Source organism: Nothobranchius furzeri, chromosome 14 (assembly GCF_043380555.1).
Source record: "Nothobranchius furzeri strain GRZ-AD chromosome 14, NfurGRZ-RIMD1, whole genome shotgun sequence".
Classification (NCBI taxonomy): domain Eukaryota; kingdom Metazoa; phylum Chordata; class Actinopteri; order Cyprinodontiformes; family Nothobranchiidae; genus Nothobranchius; species Nothobranchius furzeri.
Window position 1 is genome coordinate 17,718,060 of NC_091754.1, and position 18,908 is coordinate 17,736,967.

Below are 18,908 nucleotides of genomic sequence, written 5' to 3' on the forward strand. Positions count from 1 at the left end.
GTCGGCTTGAATGAAACCGATGTGTTACAAAGAGACGCTCTCTTGTGCAGACACTGTCCTACTTACAGAACACCACCACAGCCAAACCTGCTGTTTCCAGCTGGTGCTGCTTTGAAATTCACCCCCCCCCCCCCCCCCCCCCCGCTTTCCGCTTCATCCCTCTTTGCTCCTCCCGAGCCTGTATCAAAAGCTCCGCCCACAACCTCCCCTTCTCCTCCCCGAGCTGCGTCAGACACCTCCATTCATGAAAACCGTGACGTGAGCAGGTCTTCGGCGACACGCCGCCCACCCACTCAGCCCAGGTGCTGCTGGAGTTAAAGGAATGTCCGTCTCTGTTTCTTCTGGACATTATTCCCTCCCTTTGCACCCTGACTGCTCTGCCATCCTAGCTGGGGAGGCGTGGGGCTTGTTTTTGCTTCTTCTTCTTCCTCCGTCCACGCCTCGGATCGGAGAAAAGGACCATGAATCTGAGCTTTGCCTTCTGTGAGTGATTCTCTGATTTGAGTGTAGGCGTTTTGACGTGGAGGTACCTCTCCTTCACCTTCTTGTGGGTATGAGGATGTCGCCACTGACTTTAATACGCATGCATGCAAAGAGGCATTTTCTCTTGCTGTTTGCATGTGGATCAGATGTCTGTGTTTGGACAGCGGCGGTGCTGCAGGAGTGTGTTGAGCGGTCGTGCGTTGGTGCGTGCAGGAGCTATTTTAGGCTCAGCTGTGACACTGCTGCTGCTTTTTGATGCAGTGTTATCTGTGCTCACTGAAGGACAGACAGGTGGAGATGTGGGTTAAAGTAGCACCCCCCCCCCCTATAGAACTTTGTTTATTCATTTATGCAACCATTATGAATGAGTCACGGCAGTGTGAGACGACTCATCGTTTCTGGGACACACGTGCACGCCGCTGAATGGACCCGCTCGTCATTTACATCCCTCCGCCTGCTTTATCATCTTCTCTCCTCTTTGCGTCCTCACCACTCTTAATTTACTCAGCAGCAGGAGAGTCCACCTCTGTCCTTTGCTGCTAAGCGTGTTTATGTAACTGCACAGGATGAATAGCCAGCGGTCAGGCTTTAGAGGAGAGGAGGAGGGCTGGAGATCCATCCTCCTTTTTTTTAAGTTTTAAATACTGGCAGCACACGGGCTTGGTTCACTACTAACAGTAGAACTGGTGCGTATTGATTTCCTGGCTTTGTGCTGTGGCAAAGTTCCTTCCTATCAGACTTGCACACCCCACTTTAAAAAAATATATATATTTTTTGCTATTTTTGTGTGTTTTCATATTCTGTCCATTAAAGATTGGTGTCAGTCACAGCCAGACTCCTGCAATATGCTTGTTTGTCTGCCTCTCTCCTTGTTGGCGGGCCTGGCAGACCATCCCTATTAAAAGAGCACAAGGGGGATTGTTGTGGCAGCAGCTGCTCTGGTGTGCAGAGTGAGTGTGTGTGTGTGTGTTTGCGTGTGTTGTCGTCTCCTGGTCGTACAGGGCAGACAGGCCCAGTTCACATGGAGCCGGCTCCTCTTGTGCCCTTTGTTGTCGCTTTGGGAGACTTTCCCATTGGATCCATGTTGGCGTTGTTCCTCAAGCAGCCAAAGAAGCTGCACGATCGGATTTTATTCTCTCTCGTAAAAAATGTCCTTTACTGTTCTTCACTGGTATGGATGCAGGTTTCTAACTCTCTGATCTGTCTTTTTGCCCTATTCTCTCTGACGTCTGTTTTATTCTGCTTCAAAGAAAGCATCATCTTGGTTCAGAGCTCTTGAGAAAGTATGGCCATGTCTACACGTAGCAGGATGTTTTGTAAAATCGAATATCCTCCCCTTGGGTCCACTGGGGTCCACTCTTCCCTGGGTCCTCCGTTCAATACACACACACACACACGTATTTAGCAACAGAACACCACTGGTGTGAGAGGTCCTCAGCTCAATAATATCAGCGAAGGAGAACCAGCCGGCTGCTACCACTTCAAATATAGGACAAACTATCAGAGTCCCAAAAAGAAAAACACACCTGCCTAATAAATGAAGCACATTCATAGGCATGCTAAGCCTAAAGGTGGTGATAGTTTCCCAAATCATTGGCAAATTTGCAGAGAAACATTCCTTCGACGTGGAACAACCGTCCTTAAAGTCCTCTTTTGCCTTTCATAGCTAATGAGTGTGAACCCGGGTTGCACGTGTGATGTCAGAGCATTTTTGTCACGAACAATGATGTTTGAAAACCTAAAACCGAGGTTATCTGTGTCCAAGAGCAAAGGATGAATTCACTAATCTCCATTTTGATCTGAGTTTTTGAAAAAATCTTTTTTGGGAGGTGTTTATCTTCACTTTCTTGTGGACGACAGGCCATTGTCGTTTTGTGGGCTACCTAGCTACTTGGTTACAGGATCTCAGATCAAGCTTAACCCAAAACAAAGCTGTGTCCAAATTAATGGTCAGCATCCACGATGACCCGTTTGACCGAGTCCACATTGGTCGGGTCCCAAACGGGAGCGACCGTTTCACGCCGCTTGCACCTTCGGATCCTAAAGGACGCATTAGGCTTTTAATTCTTGTACAGCCAGATAGGAGTAGACTGACATATCTGTCGGTTGATAAATCGGGCCGATATTTGACATTTTTTATGTATCTGTATCAGCTGATATACCTCCTTGGTAAAGCCAATTAAAAGTCAGGCACATCCCTGGGCAGCCCAAAACTTCAGCAGAATTCAGTTTCAATGTATATTTACGTTCCTGCATAACATTTGCATAATAAATGCTCTGAAAAGAAATTCAGAAATGTTCTACTACATTTTCTTTTTATTTACCAGTTTTAAATATTTAATACTTGGTCAGTTTATTGATTTGCTTGATTAACTTTAGGTAAATATCTGATTTTATCACTGACCAGTGCAAAAGATTAAGATTTAACAGCTGGTTAAATCAGTGTTCAAAAACAAATTCGGCTTCAGAAATGTTGTGCATCAACTGATGTCATTAGTGATATTTTAGCATGTAAATTGTTGGAGTTGGAAAACGTCTCGACATCTGCCACAAAAATCCGCACAAAGTATCTGCAGAGCAAATCGGCCATCGGTTGGCCACGACCTTTACAAATCCACATCGGTATCGGCAATAGAAAATCTAATATCAGCTGACCTCTACTGACAGATCTCCTGCTTAATCCACCATTTTGGGCATTTTAAGTATCCTTTAAGTTTGGATGGCCTTGTCGCATCATTGTGTAGCCTCTGGATTTGGACACAACCACAGATCTTTGACGTTTTGGAGGAGAGGTGGACCAGTATGGGTTTTTCTGTTTTGCTGGAATCTAGAGGTCATGGTCAGCCAACGGCCGATGTGTTCTGCCAATTTTGGGGCCGATTTTCATTTGAGACACACGTTTCACTAAAAATTGCTGACAATAAGGTTATAGATAATTTATTAGCAGGTGTTTTTCTAGAACATAAATATAAATTTTTAAAAAATCCACCACGCCGGGCTGCCCATACATGTGCCCTTCTTTAAATCAACTCTGCTAAAGAGGTTTATTGGTAAATGATAAATGACCCGCACTTGCGTAGCGCCTTTCAGAGTCAGAGGACTCCAAAGTGCTTACACTAGAGTGTATCATTCATTCATTCACACACTGGTCAGTGCTGTTACAGCATATAAAAACAGTAAATATCAGCCTGATGTATCTGTCTATCCTTCTTTTGGAGGCTTTCAGGAGACTGTATGAGCGACAGATTTAGACCAGCAAGGCTTTTCTTCTGTTATTAGGCCCGAGCAGTGAAGCTGCGAAGGCCTATTGTATCTGCTCCGTTTCTTCTTATTAGGCCCGAGCAGTGAAGCTGCGAAGGCCTATTGTATCTGCTCCGTTTATTATTACGCTTTCTTTCTTTCTTTTTTCTTCCGCGTCTTTGACTGGCCTTTAGGGGGTCTTAGCATATCCAAAAAGTCACCAAATTCTGGCCCAATATTGAAAGTGCGTGAAATTTACGTATTTCACTGGCAATGTGAAAGTTCATAAAAGAATGGCTGAACAGCGCCCCCTAGAAAGTGAAAAATACCCCTCTCCATAAAGCTTAGTTTATCGTACAGTTATGAAATTTGGTACACTTGTAGAACTCAACAATACGCACAGAAAAGCCTCTTGCATCCATGGTCAATATCAAACAGGAAGTCGGCCATTTTGGACTAAAGTGGCCATTTTGACCCTGTTTCGGCCATTTCTTGGGTCTATATTTGGTTGAACAGTTTGGTCATTTTTCGCACGATCGTCTCAAAAATAGTGTGCGATCGAACAGAAGCGACGGACGATTAAAATGAGACAATAAAATTGACTTTTCGTAAATACTGAAGGGGCGGGACCAGGCCTCAAAGTTCGAGCACTCGCCAAAAAAATTCAAATTGCTATAATTTCATAAATGAAAGAATTACAGTTAAAGTAACTTTCTATGGACAATCATCATCGCCCCCCGAAGACAAATGAATGGTCAATTGATGATGTCACATAAGCCCCGCCCCTTCAGGACTTAAAAGGTCAAGTTTTACTGGGAAATTTTCCAAAATTTGCCCTTTCAAATAATCATCCCAAATTTGTATCAGGTAACTGAAGACAAGTTGGGGTTGCTTGGCGTCACTTTATGGGAGTTTTCTGCAGAAGGCGGGGCTGTGGCGGCGCGGCGAACTCAGGCGTACCACTTAGGCCTTACGTTTGCCTCCCATTTCGTCATTTCTAGAGATATCGCCACAAAACTTCTTGTGAGTGATGCTAGTCCGGCCCCCCAAAAAATCTGATGTGACATTCCGGTGGGCGTGGTCTATTTGCTGAAATAGCGCCCCCTAGGACCATTAAAACTGACAGCCCCAAGCCATGCTTTGACTGAGGATTACGAAATGTGGTACACTAATGTGGTGTCTCAGGACCTACAAAAAAGTCTCTTGGAGCCAAGTGCAAAGTCGCACAGGAAGTCGGCCATTTTGGTCCAAGTGCGTGATTTAGTGGTTTTCGCACACGTTGTTTGGAGAGTGATGCTCCGTCGCCCTTTTCACCAATCGCCTTCACACTTCTGCTATATACTCTTAAGACATAGATGAAAAAATTCAACCGTCGGATTTTAAATAAGTATAAAGGTGTGGGCGTGGCTAAGCCTCAAACTCTGACTTGTCGCCACGCCACTCTTTTTTTCACAGCTCCCTATTGGACTCCTTTTATCCAATCACCACCAAACAGTGGCAAATAGCAGCAGACAAGTTGAGGTCACTAGGTCTATAGTACTGGCAGGTTTCGAATAAAGGCGGGGCTTTGGGAGCATGGCGAAATTCGCCATCACGCCATGGAAATACGTTTGTCTCTCATTTCTTCAATCATTGTGACATTGCCACACAATTTCTGATGAGTGATCCTACTCTGACCCCTAATATAATTGGACAGCTGAAGTTTGTGGGCGTGGCCTATTTTCCAAAACAGTGCCCCCTAGGACCATTAAAACAGTCAGCCCCAAGCCATGCTTTGACTGAGGATCACAAAATTTGGCACACTAATGTAGTGTCTCAGGACCTACAAAAAAGTCTCTTGGAGCCAAGCGCAATGTCGCACAGGAGGTCGGCCATTTTGGTGCAATTACTCAATTTAGTGGTTTTCGCACACGTTATAAGGAGAATGATATCTCCTCGCCTTTTCCACCGATCACCTTCAAACTCCTGCTATATACTCTTAAGACATAGAGGAAAAAATTCAACCGTCGGATTTTAAATAAGTATAAAGGTATGGGCGTGGCTAAGCCTCAAACTTTGACCAGTCGCCATTACTTTATTTGACTTAATAACTCCCATGTGCATGATCAGATCAATTTCATACTTTGTCTGTGTGATCACTGACCACATCTGAAGACAGTGACAATGTGGACAGCTGACATCACCTAAGCCCCGCCCCCTGACTAAAGGAAGTCTATTGTTTTATGGTGAACTGCCCATATTTGTCCCCTCTAATTTAGTCAAGATGACACTAAGGTCATGCACTGTCTTCATGATGTTGTAATGACCATTCAGATCTGATAGCTTTTCAGAAAGTGAGGGGCTTTGATGCCATGGCGATTTCTGGCGTGACGCTGTGACCTTACGTTTGACTGTAACTTCCACAAACAGCCTCCGATTTGCCCGAGACTGAACATCACATCACCAGTGTGGTAAAGATAGAGTATCTCCTAGGGGTGAGACATGTAATGGTGGGCTCAGAAGGGATGCTGAGTCAGGGTGAGGTGTGGACGAGGAGGCCTTTCACGGTTTCCGGTGTTGGGGTGGCTGACTTTCTGTTCCGACAGGCATGCCCTGATGCCCTCGGCTGCCGGCCAGGATGGAGAAGCGCGGAGCCGGGTTTGGAGAGCGTCGGGGATGGAGCGGAGGGGGTGCTGAAGGAGGGTGAGCAGCTTATCTGCTCCGTTTATTATTTAGGCCCGAGCAGTGAAGCTGCGAAGGCCTATTGTATCTGCTCCGTTTATTCTTTTTTTTTTTTCTTTTTTTTTTTTTCTTTTTCTTCCGCGTCTTTGGGTGGCCTTTAGGGGGTCTTAGCATATCCAAAAACTCACCAAATTCTGGCCCAATATAGACAGTGCGTGATATTTAAGTATTTCACTGGCAACGTGAACGTTGGTACAAAAATGTTTCGACAGCGCCCCCTAGAAAATTAAAAATACCCCTCTGCTTTGACCTTTTTTCATAGTAGAACGATGAAATTTGGTACACTTGTAGAACTCAACAATACGCACAGAAAAGCCTCTTGCACCCATGGTCAATATCAAACAGGAAGTCGGCCATTTTGGACTAAAGTGGCCATTTTGACCCCGTTTTGGCCATTTCTAGGGTCTACATTTGGTTGAACAGTTTGGTCATTTTTCGCACGATTGTCTCAAAAATAGTGTGCGATCGAACAGAAGCGATGGATGAATCAAATGAGCAAATAAAATTGACTTTTCGTAAATACTGAAGGGGCGGGGCCAAGCCTCAAAGTTCAAGCACTCGCCAAAAAAATTCAAATTGCTTTAATTTCATAAATGAAAGAATTACAGTTAAAGTAATTATCTATGGACAATCGGCATCGCCCCCCAAAGACAAATGAATGGTCGATTGATGATGTCACATAAGCACCGCCCCCTCAGGCCTTAAAAGGTCAAGTTTTACTGGGAAATTTTCCAAAATTCGCCCTTTCAACTAATCACCCCAAATTTGTAGCAGGTAACTGAAGACAAGTTGGGGTTGCTTGGCGTCACTTTATGGGAGTTTTCTGCAGAAGGCGGGGCTGTGGCGGCGCGGCGAAGTCAGGCGTACCGATGTGGCCTTACGTTTGCCTCCCATTTCGTCATTTCTAGAGGTATCGCCACAAAACCTCTTGGGAGTGATCCTAGTTCGGCCCCCCACAAAATGTGATGTGAACATCCAGTGGGCGTGGCCTATTTTCTGAAATAGCGCCCCCTAGGACCATTAAAACTGTCAGCCCCAAGTCATGCTTTGACTGAGGAGTACGAAATTTGGTTTCCTAATGTGGTGTCTCAGGACCTACAAAAAAGTCTCTTGGAGCCAAGTGCAAAGTCGCACAGGAAGTCGGCCATTTTGGTCCAAGTACTCGATTTAGTGGTTTTCGCACACGTTGTTTGGAGAGTGATGCTCCATCGCCCTTTTCACCAATCGCCTTCAAACTTCTGCTATACACTCTTAAGACATAAAGGAAAAAATTCAACCGTCGGATTTTAAATAAGTATAAAGGTGTGGGCGTGGCTAAGCCTCAAACTTTGACCTGTCGCCACGCCACTCTGTTTTTCACAGCTCCCTATTGGACTCCTTTTAACCAATCGCCAGCAATCACTGGCAAATAGCAGCAGACAAGTTGAGGACACTTGGTCTTTAGTCCTGGCAGGTTTCGAATAAAGGCGAGGCTTTGGGAGCATGGCGAATTTCGCCATCACGCCATGGCAATAAGTTTGCCTCTCATTTCTTCAATTATCGTGCCATTGCCACAAAATGTCTGGTGAGTGATCCTAGTCTGACCCCCAATAGAACTGGACAGCTGTAATTTGTGGGCGTGGCCTATTTTCTGAAATAGCGCCCCCTAGGAACAATAAAACTGCCAGCCACAAGCCATGCTTTGACTGAGGAGTACGAAAATTGGTACACTAATGTGGTGTCTCAGGCCCTACAAAAAAGTCTCTTGGAGCCAAGAGCAAAGTCGCACAGGAAGTCGGCCATTTTGGTCCAAGTACTCGATTTAGTGGTTTTCGCACACATTGTTTGGATAAGGATTCCCCATCACCCTTTTCAACAATCACCTTCAAACATCTGCTATACACTCTTAAGACATAGATGAAAAAATTCAACCGTCGGATTTTAAATAAGTATAAAGATGTGGGCGTGGCTAAGCCTCAAACTTTGACCTGTCGCCACGCCACTCTTATTTTCACAGCTCCCTATTGGACTCCTTTTAACCAATCACCAGCAAACACTGGCAAATAGCAGCAGACAAGTTGAGGTCACTTGGTTTATAGTACTGGCAGGTTTCGAATAAAGGCGGGGCTTTGGGAGCATGGCGAAATTTGCCATCACGCCATGGAAATACGTTTGTCTCTCATTTCTTCAGTCATTGTGACATCGCCACACAAGTTCTGAAGAGTGATCCTACTCTGACCCCTAATAGAATTGGACAGCTGAAGTTTGTGGGCGTGACCTATTTTCTGAAACACCGCCCCCTAGGACCATTAAAACAGTCAGCCCCAAGCCATGCTTTGACTGAGGATCACAAAATTTGGCACACTAATGTAGTGTATCAGGACCTACAAAAAAGTCTCTTGGAGCCAAGAGCAATGTCCTACAGGAGGTCGGCCATTTTGGTCCAAGTACTCAATTTAGTGTTTTTCGCACACGTTATTAGGAGAATGATATCTCCTCGCCCTTTCCACCGATCACCTTCAAACTTCTGCTATATACTCTTAGGACATAGAGGAAAAAATTCAACCGTCGGATTTTAAATAAGTATAAAGGTGTGGGCGTGGCTAAGCCTCAAACTTTGACCAGTCGCCATTACCTTATTTGACTTAACAACTCCCATGTGCATGATCAGATCAATTTCATACTTTGTCTATGTGATCACTGACCACATCTGAAGACAGTGACAATGTGGACAGCTGACATCACCTAAGCCCCGCCCCCTGACTACAGGAAGCCTATTGTTTTATGGTGAACTGCCCATATTTGTCCCCTCTAATTTAGTCAACATGAAACAAAGGTCATGCACTGTCTTCATGATGCTGTATTGACCATTCAGATCTGATAGCTTTCCAGAAAGGGAGGGGCTTTGATGCCATGGCGAATTCTGGCGTAACGCCGTAATCTTAATATTCAATTTAATGGTGAGCTCAGAGGGGATGCTGAGTCAGGGTGAGGTGCGGACTAGGAGGCCATTCGCGGTTTCTGGTGTCGGGGTGGTTGACGTTTCTGTTCTGTCAGACGTGCACTGGTGCCCCGGGCTGCTGTCCAGACCGGAGCGGCGCGGAGCTGCGAGGGCCGAACGACGCTGCTTGCAGCTTTAATTAGGCCCGAGCAGCGAAAGCGCTGCGAAGGCCTCTTGTTTTTGCTCTGATTATTATTATTTTTTGTTATTCCGTGCCCCCTTTGAACAGCTTTTTGGGGACCTTAACATACCCCAAAACTCACAATATTTTGCACACTTGTCAGGCCTGGTGAAAAATTTGATATTTTAAAGGTCCCAAAAAAATCGCAAAGAAAATGGCTGAACAGCGCCCCCTACAAAGTGAAAAAAACCCCTCTCCATAAAGCTTAGTTTATCGTACAGTTATGAAATTTGGTACACTTGTAGTACTCAACAGTCCGCACAGAAAAGTCTCTTGCAACCATGGTCAATATCAAACAGGAAGTCGGCCATTTTGGGTTGAAATGGCGATTTTTTGCCGTTTTTGCCGTTTTTAGGGTCCGTTTCTGATTGGATTGCTCGATCATTTTTCGCACGATCGTCTCAAAAATTGTGTAAAATTGCTCAGAAGGGATGGGCGAACAAAATGAGATAAGGATTCTGAGTTTTCGTATATGTTGAAGGGGCGGAGCCAGGCCTCGAAGTTTGACTACTCGCCAAAAATATTTAAATTGCTATAACTTCATAACTGAATGGAATAGAGTTACCAAACTTTCTGTGGTCATTCGTCATCCACCCACAAAGTAAATTGAAAGGTCGGATGATGACATCACACAAGCCCCGCCCCCTCAGGACCAAAAAGATCAAGTTTTACTGTGAAAGGTCCCAAATTGCCCCATTTCACTTAATCACCACAAATTTGTAGCTGGTAACTCAAGACAAGTGGGGGTTGCTTGGCGTCACTTTATGGGAGTTTTCGGCAGAGGGCGGGGCTGTGGTGGCGCGGCGAATTCAGGCGTACCGCCTTGGCCTTACGTTTGCCTCCCATTTCGTCATTTCCAAAGATATCGTCACGAAACTTCTTGTGAGTGATCCTAGTCCGGCCCCCCAAAAGATCTGATGTGAACATCTGGTGGGCGTGGCCTATTTTCTGAAATAGCGCCCCCTAGGACCATTAAAACTATTAGCCCCAAGCCATGCTTTGACTGAGGATTACGAAATTTGGTACACTAATGTGGTGTCTCAGGACCTACAAAAAAGTCTCTTGGAGTCAAGTTCAAAGTCGCACAGGAAGTCGGCCATTTTGGATCAAGTACGCGATTTAGTGGTTTTCGCACACGTTGTTTGGAGAGTGATGCTCCGTCGCCCTTTTCACCAATCTCCTTCAAACTTCTGCTATATACCCTTAAGACATAGGGGAAAAAATTCAACCGTCGGATTTTTCAAAAGTTGAAAGGTGTGGGCGTGGCTAAGCCTCAAACTTTGACCTGTCGCCACGCTACTCTTTTTTTCACAGCTCCCTACTGGACTCCTTTTACCCAATCACCAGGATTCTGTGGCAAACAGCAGTAGACAAGTTGAGGTTACTTGGTCTCCAGTACTGGCAGGTTTTGAAAAAAGGCGGGGCTTTGGGACCATGGCGAAAATCGCCATCACGCCATGGAAATACGTTTGTCTCTCATTTCTTCAGTTATCGTGATATTGCTACGAAACTTCTGGTGAGTGATCCTAGTCTGAGCTCCAAGAGAAATAGACAGCTGAATTTTGTGGGCGTGGCCTATGTTTTGAAATAGCGCCCCCTAGGACCATTTAAACTATTAGCCCCAAGCCATGCTTTGACTGAGGATTACGAAATTTGGTACACTAATGTGGTGTCTCAGGACCTACAAAAAAGTCTCTTGGAGTCAAGTTCAAAGTCGCACAGGAAGTCGGCCATTTTGGATCAAGTACGCGATTTAGTGGTTTTCGCACACGTTGTTTGGAGAGTGATGCTCCGTCGCCCTTTTCACCAATCTCCTTCAAACTTCTGCTATATACCCTTAAGACATAGGGGAAAAAATTTAACCGTCGGATTTTTCAAAAGTTGAAAGGTGTGGGCGTGGCTAAGCCTCAAACTTTGACCTGTCGCCACGCTACTCTTTTTTTCACAGCTCCCTACTGGACTCCTTTTACCCAATCACCAGGATTCTGTGGCAAACAGCAGTAGACAAGTTGAGGTTACTTGGTCTCCAGTACTGGCAGGTTTTGAAAAAAGGCGGGGCTTTGGGACCATGGCGAAAATCGCCATCACGCCATGGAAATACGTTTGTCTCATTTCTTCAGTTATCGTGATATTGCTACGAAACTTCTGGTGAGTGATCCTAGTCTGAGCTCCAAGAGAAATAGACAGCTGAAGTTTGTGGGCGTGGCCTATATTCTTAAATAGCGCCCCCTAGAGCCATTAAAACTTTCAGCCCCAAGCCATGCTTTGACTGAGGATTACGAAATTTGGTACACTAATGTGGGGTCTCAGGACCTACAAAAAAGTCTCTTGGAGCCAAGCGTAAAGTCGCACAGGAAGTCGGCCATTTTGGTGCAAGTACGTGATTTAGTGGTTTTCGCACACATTGTTTGGAGAGTGATGCTCCGTCGCCCTTTTCACCAATCACCTTCAAACTTCTGCAATACACTCTTAAGACATAGGGGAAAAAATTCAACCGTCGGATTTTTCAAAAGTTGAAAGGTGTGGGCGTGGCTAAGCCTCAAACGTTGACCTTTCGCCATTACTTTACTTGACTTAATAACTCCCATGTGCATGATCAGATCTTTTTCGAACTTTGTCTGTGTGATCATTGACCATATCTGTAAACAATGACAATGTGGACAGCTGACATCACCTAAGCCCCGCCCCCTGACTACAGGAATTTATTTTTTATGCTGAAATGCCCATATTTGTCCCCTCTAATTTAGTCAACATGACCCTAAGGTCATGCACTGTCTTCATGATGCTGTAATGACCATTCAGATCTGATAGCTTTCCAGAAAGGGAGGGGCTTTGATGCCATGGCGAATTCTGGCGTAACGCCGTAATCTTAATATTCAATTTAATGGTGAGCTCAGAGGGGATGCTGAGTCAGGGTGAGGTGCAGACTAGGAGGCCATTCGCGGTTTCTGGTGTCGGGGTGGTTGACGTTTCTGTTCTGTCAGACGTGCACTGGTGCCCCGGGCTGCCGTCCAGACCGGAGCGGCGCGGAGCTGCGAGGGCCGAACGACGCTGCTTGCAGCTTTAATTAGGCCCGAGCAGCGAAAGCGCTGCGAAGGCCTCTTGTTTTTGCTCTGATTATTATTATTTTTTGTTATTCCGTGCCCCCTTTGAACAGCTTTTTGGGGACCTTAACATACCCCAAAACTCACAATATTTTGCACACTTGTCAGGCCTGGTGAAAAATTTGATATTTTAAAGGTCCCAAAAAAATCGCAAAGAAAATGGCTGAACAGCGCCCCCTACAAAGTGAAAAAAACCCCTCTCCATAAAGCTTAGTTTATCGTACAGTTATGAAATTTGGTACACTTGTAGTACTCAACAGTCCGCACAGAAAAGTCTCTTGCAACCATGGTCAATATCAAACAGGAAGTCGGCCATTTTGGGTTGAAATGGCGATTTTTTGCCGTTTTTGCCGTTTTTAGGGTCCGTTTCTGATTGGATTGCTCGATCATTTTTCGCACGATCGTCTCAAAAATTGTGTAAAATTGCTCAGAAGGGATGGGCGAACAAAATGAGATAAGGATTCTGAGTTTTCGTATATGTTGAAGGGGCGGAGCCAGGCCTCGAAGTTTGACTACTCGCCAAAAATATTTAAATTGCTATAACTTCATAACTGAATGGAATAGAGTTACCAAACTTTCTGTGGTCATTCGTCATCCACCCACAAAGTAAATTGAAAGGTCGGATGATGACATCACACAAGCCCCGCCCCCTCAGGACCAAAAAGATCAAGTTTTACTGTGAAAGGTCCCAAATTGCCCCATTTCACTTAATCACCACAAATTTGTAGCTGGTAACTCAAGACAAGTGGGGGTTGCTTGGCGTCACTTTATGGGAGTTTTCGGCAGAGGGCGGGGCTGTGGTGGCGCGGCGAATTCAGGCGTACCGCCTTGGCCTTACGTTTGCCTCCCATTTCGTCATTTCCAAAGATATCGTCACGAAACTTCTTGTGAGTGATCCTAGTCCGGCCCCCCAAAAGATCTGATGTGAACATCTGGTGGGCGTGGCCTATTTTCTGAAATAGCGCCCCCTAGGACCATTAAAACTATTAGCCCCAAGCCATGCTTTGACTGAGGATTACGAAATTTGGTACACTAATGTGGTGTCTCAGGACCTACAAAAAAGTCTCTTGGAGTCAAGTTCAAAGTCGCACAGGAAGTCGGCCATTTTGGATCAAGTACGCGATTTAGTGGTTTTCGCACACGTTGTTTGGAGAGTGATGCTCCGTCGCCCTTTTCACCAATCTCCTTCAAACTTCTGCTATATACCCTTAAGACATAGGGGAAAAAATTCAACCGTCGGATTTTTCAAAAGTTGAAAGGTGTGGGCGTGGCTAAGCCTCAAACTTTGACCTGTCGCCACGCTACTCTTTTTTTCACAGCTCCCTACTGGACTCCTTTTACCCAATCACCAGGATTCTGTGGCAAACAGCAGTAGACAAGTTGAGGTTACTTGGTCTCCAGTACTGGCAGGTTTTGAAAAAAGGCGGGGCTTTGGGACCATGGCGAAAATCGCCATCACGCCATGGAAATACGTTTGTCTCTCATTTCTTCAGTTATCGTGATATTGCTACGAAACTTCTGGTGAGTGATCCTAGTCTGAGCTCCAAGAGAAATAGACAGCTGAATTTTGTGGGCGTGGCCTATGTTTTGAAATAGCGCCCCCTAGGACCATTTAAACTATTAGCCCCAAGCCATGCTTTGACTGAGGATTACGAAATTTGGTACACTAATGTGGTGTCTCAGGACCTACAAAAAAGTCTCTTGGAGTCAAGTTCAAAGTCGCACAGGAAGTCGGCCATTTTGGATCAAGTACGCGATTTAGTGGTTTTCGCACACGTTGTTTGGAGAGTGATGCTCCGTCGCCCTTTTCACCAATCTCCTTCAAACTTCTGCTATATACCCTTAAGACATAGGGGAAAAAATTTAACCGTCGGATTTTTCAAAAGTTGAAAGGTGTGGGCGTGGCTAAGCCTCAAACTTTGACCTGTCGCCACGCTACTCTTTTTTTCACAGCTCCCTACTGGACTCCTTTTACCCAATCACCAGGATTCTGTGGCAAACAGCAGTAGACAAGTTGAGGTTACTTGGTCTCCAGTTCTGGCAGGTTTTGAAAAAAGGCGGGGCTTTGGGACCATGGCGAAAATCGCCATCACGCCATGGAAATACGTTTGTCTCATTTCTTCAGTTATCGTGATATTGCTACGAAACTTCTGGTGAGTGATCCTAGTCTGAGCTCCAAGAGAAATAGACAGCTGAAGTTTGTGGGCGTGGCCTATATTCTTAAATAGCGCCCCCTAGAGCCATTAAAACTTTCAGCCCCAAGCCATGCTTTGACTGAGGATTACGAAATTTGGTACACTAATGTGGGGTCTCAGGACCTACAAAAAAGTCTCTTGGAGCCAAGCGTAAAGTCGCACAGGAAGTCGGCCATTTTGGTGCAAGTACGTGATTTAGTGGTTTTCGCACACATTGTTTGGAGAGTGATGCTCCGTCGCCCTTTTCACCAATCACCTTCAAACTTCTGCAATACACTCTTAAGACATAGGGGAAAAAATTCAACCGTCGGATTTTTCAAAAGTTGAAAGGTGTGGGCGTGGCTAAGCCTCAAACGTTGACCTTTCGCCATTACTTTACTTGACTTAATAACTCCCATGTGCATGATCAGATCTTTTTCGAACTTTGTCTGTGTGATCATTGACCATATCTGTAAACAATGACAATGTGGACAGCTGACATCACCTAAGCCCCGCCCCCTGACTACAGGAATTTATTTTTTATGCTGAAATGCCCATATTTGTCCCCTCTAATTTAGTCAACATGACCCTAAGGTCATGCACTGTCTTCATGATGCTGTAATGACCATTCAGATCTGATAGCTTTCCAGAAAGGGAGGGGCTTTGATGCCATGGCGAATTCTGGCGTAACGCCGTAATCTTAATATTCAATTTAATGGTGAGCTCAGAGGGGATGCTGAGTCAGGGTGAGGTGCAGACTAGGAGGCCATTCGCGGTTTCTGGTGTCGGGGTGGTTGACGTTTCTGTTCTGTCAGACGTGCACTGGTGCCCCGGGCTGCCGTCCAGACCGGAGCGGCGCGGAGCTGCGAGGGCCGAACGACGCTGCTTGCAGCTTTAATTATTCTTTCTTTTTTTGTTATTCCGTGCCCCCTTTGAATGGCTTTTTGGGGACCTTAACATACCCCAAAACTCACAATATTTTGCAAACTTGTCAGGCCTGGTGAAAAATTTGATATTTTAAAGGTCCCAAAAAAATCGCAAAGAAAATGGCTGAACAGCGCCCCCTACAATGTGAAAAAAACCCCTCTCCATAAAGCTTAGTTTATCGTACAGTTATGAAATTTGGTACACTTGTAGTACTCAACAGTCCGCACAGAAAAGTCTCTTGCAAGCATGGTCAATATCAAACAGGAAGTCGGCCATTTTGGGTTGAAATGGCGATTTTTAGCCGTTTTTGCAGTTTTTAGGGTCCGTTTCTGATTGGATTGCTCGATCATTTTTCGCACGATCGTCTCAAAAATTGTGTAAAAATGCTAAGAAGGGATGGGCAAACAAAATGAGATGAGGATTCTGAGTTTTCGTATATGTTGAAGGGGCGGGGCCAGGCCTTGAAGTTTGACTACTCGCCATTTTTTTTTTAATTGCTATAACTTCATAACTGAATAGAATAAAGTTACCAACCTTTCTGTGGTCATTCATCATCCACCCACAAAGTAATATGAATGGTTGGATGATGACATCACACAAGCCCCGCCCGCTCAGGACCAAAAAGGTCAAGTTTTACTGTGAAAGGTCCCAAATTGCCCCATTTCACTTAATCACCACAAATTTGTAGCTGGTAACTCAAGACAAGTGGGGGTTGCTTGGCGTCACTTTATGGGAGTTTTCGGCAGAGGGCGGGGGTGTGGCGGCGCGGCGAAGTCAGACGTACCGCCGTGTCCTTACGTTTGCCTCCCATTTCGTCATTTCTAAAGATATCGTCACAAAACTTTTTGTGAGTAATCCTAGTCTGGCCCCTCAAACAATCTGATGTCAACATCCGGTGGGCGTGGCCTATTTTCTGAAATAGCGCCCCCTAGGACCATTAAAACTGTCAGCCCCAAGCCATGCTTTGACTGAGGATTACGAAATTTGGTACACTAATGTGGTGTCTCAGGACCTACAAAAAAGTCTCTTGGAGCCTAGTGCAAAGTCGCACAGGAAGTCGGCCATTTTGGTCCAAGTACGCGATTTAGTGGTTTTCGCACACGTTGTTTGGAGAGTGATGCTCCGTCGCCCTTTTCACCATTCTCCTTCAAACTTCTGCTATGTACTCGTAAGACATAGGGAAAAAAATTCAACCGTCGGATTTTTCAAAAGTTGAAAGGTGTGGGCGTGGCTAAGCCTCAAACTTTGACCTGCCGCCACGCCACTCTTTTTTTCACAGCTCCCTACTGGACTCCTTTTACCCAATCACCAGGATTCTGTGGGAAACAGCAGTAGACAACTTGAGGTTACTTGGTCTCCAGTACTGGCAGGTTTTGAAAAAAGGCGGGGCTTTGGGAGCATGGCGAAAATCGCCATCACGCCATGGAAATACGTTTGCCTCTCATTTCTTCAGTTATCGTGATATCGCTCCGACACTTCTGGTGAGTGATCCTAGTCTGACCCCCAAGAGAAATAGACAGCTGAAGTTTGTGGGCGTGGCCTATTCTCTTAAATAGCGCCCCCTAGGACCATTTAAACTAATAGCCCCAAGCCAAGCTTTGACTGAGGATTGCAAAATTTGGTACACTAATGTGGTGTCTCAGGACCTACAAAAAAGTCTCTTGGAGCCAAGTGCAAAGTCGCACAGGAAGTCGGCCATTTTGGTCCAAGTACGCGATTTAGTGGTTTTCGCACACGTTGTTTGGAGAGTGATGCTCCGTCGCCCTTTTCACCAATCTCCTTCAAACTTCTGCTATATACTCTTAAGACATAGGGGAAAAAATTCAACCGTCGGATTTTTCAAAAGTTGAAAGGTGTGGGCGTGGCTAAGCCTCAAACTTTGACCTGTCGCCACGCCACTCTTTTTTTCACAGCTCCCTACTGGACTCCTTTTACCCAATCACCAGGATTCTGTGGGAAACAGCAGTAGACAACTTGAGGTTACTTAGTCTCCAGTACTGGCAGGTTTTGAAAAAAGGCGGGGCTTTGGGAGCATGGCGAAAATCGCCATCACGCCATGGAAATACGTTTGCCTCTCATTTCTTCAGTTATCGTGATATCGCTACGAAACTTCTGGTGAGTGATCCTAGTCTGACCCCCAAGAGAAATAGACAGCTGAAGTTTGTGGGCGTGGCCTATTCTCTTAAATAGCGCCCCCTAGGACCATTTAAACTAATAGCCCCAAGCCATGCTTTGACTGAGGATTACGAAATTTGGTACACTAATGTGGTGTCTCAGGACCTACAAAAAAGTCTCTTGGAGCCAAGGACAAAGTCGCACAGGAAGTCGGCCATTTTGGTCCAAGTACGCGATTTAGTGGTTTTCGCACACGTTGTTTGGAGAGTGATGCTCCGTCGCCCTTTTCACCAATCACTTTCAAACTTCTGCTGTATACTCTTACGACGTAGGGGAAAAAATTCAACCGTCGGATTTTTCAAAAGTTGAAAGGTGTGGGCGTGGCTAAGCCTCAAACTTTGACCTTTCGCCATTACTTTACTTGACTTAATAACTCCCATGTGCATGATCAGATCTTTTTCAAACATTGTCTGTGTGATCATTTACCATATCTGTAAAAAATGACAATGTGGACAGCTGACATCACCTAAGCCCCGCCCCCTGACTACAGGAAGTCTATTTTTTATGCTGAAATACCCATATTTGTCCCCTCTAATTTAGTGAACATGACACTAAGGTCATACACTGTCTTCATGATGTTGTAATGACCATTCAGATCTGATAGCTTTCCAGAAAGGGAGGGGCTTTTATGCCATGGCGAATTCTGGCGTAACGCCGTAAACTTACAATTCAATTTAATGGTGAGCTCAGAGGGGATGCTGAGTCAGGGTGAGGTGCGGACTAGGAGGCCATTTGCGGATTCTGGCGTCGGGGTGGTTGACGATTCTGTTCTGCCAGACGTGCCCTGGTGCCCCGGGCTGCTGGCCAGGCCGGAGCGGCGCAGAGCTGCGAGGGCCGAACGACGCTGCTTGCAGCTTTAATTAGGCCCGAGCAGCAAAGCGCTGCGAAGGCCTATTGTATCTGCTCCGTTTATTTTTTTTTTT

General features: G+C 45.5%; 1 protein-coding gene across 2 annotated transcripts in view; it reads left to right on the forward strand.

Annotated features, from left to right (window-relative positions):
- The window catches only part of map3k13 (mitogen-activated protein kinase kinase kinase 13), a 70,062-nt gene that overhangs the window by 18,407 nt on the left and 32,747 nt on the right, over positions 1–18,908 (forward strand). Inside the window, exon 1 of one of the 2 annotated variants that reach the window (XM_054747009.2) lies at positions 347–483. The exons of the other annotated variant lie outside the window; for it this stretch is intronic. The gene's annotated coding sequence lies outside the window, so the exon portion shown is untranslated. Of the gene's footprint in view, positions 1–346; positions 484–18,908 lie in introns of those variants that run through there. 2 annotated transcript variants of the gene reach the window in all.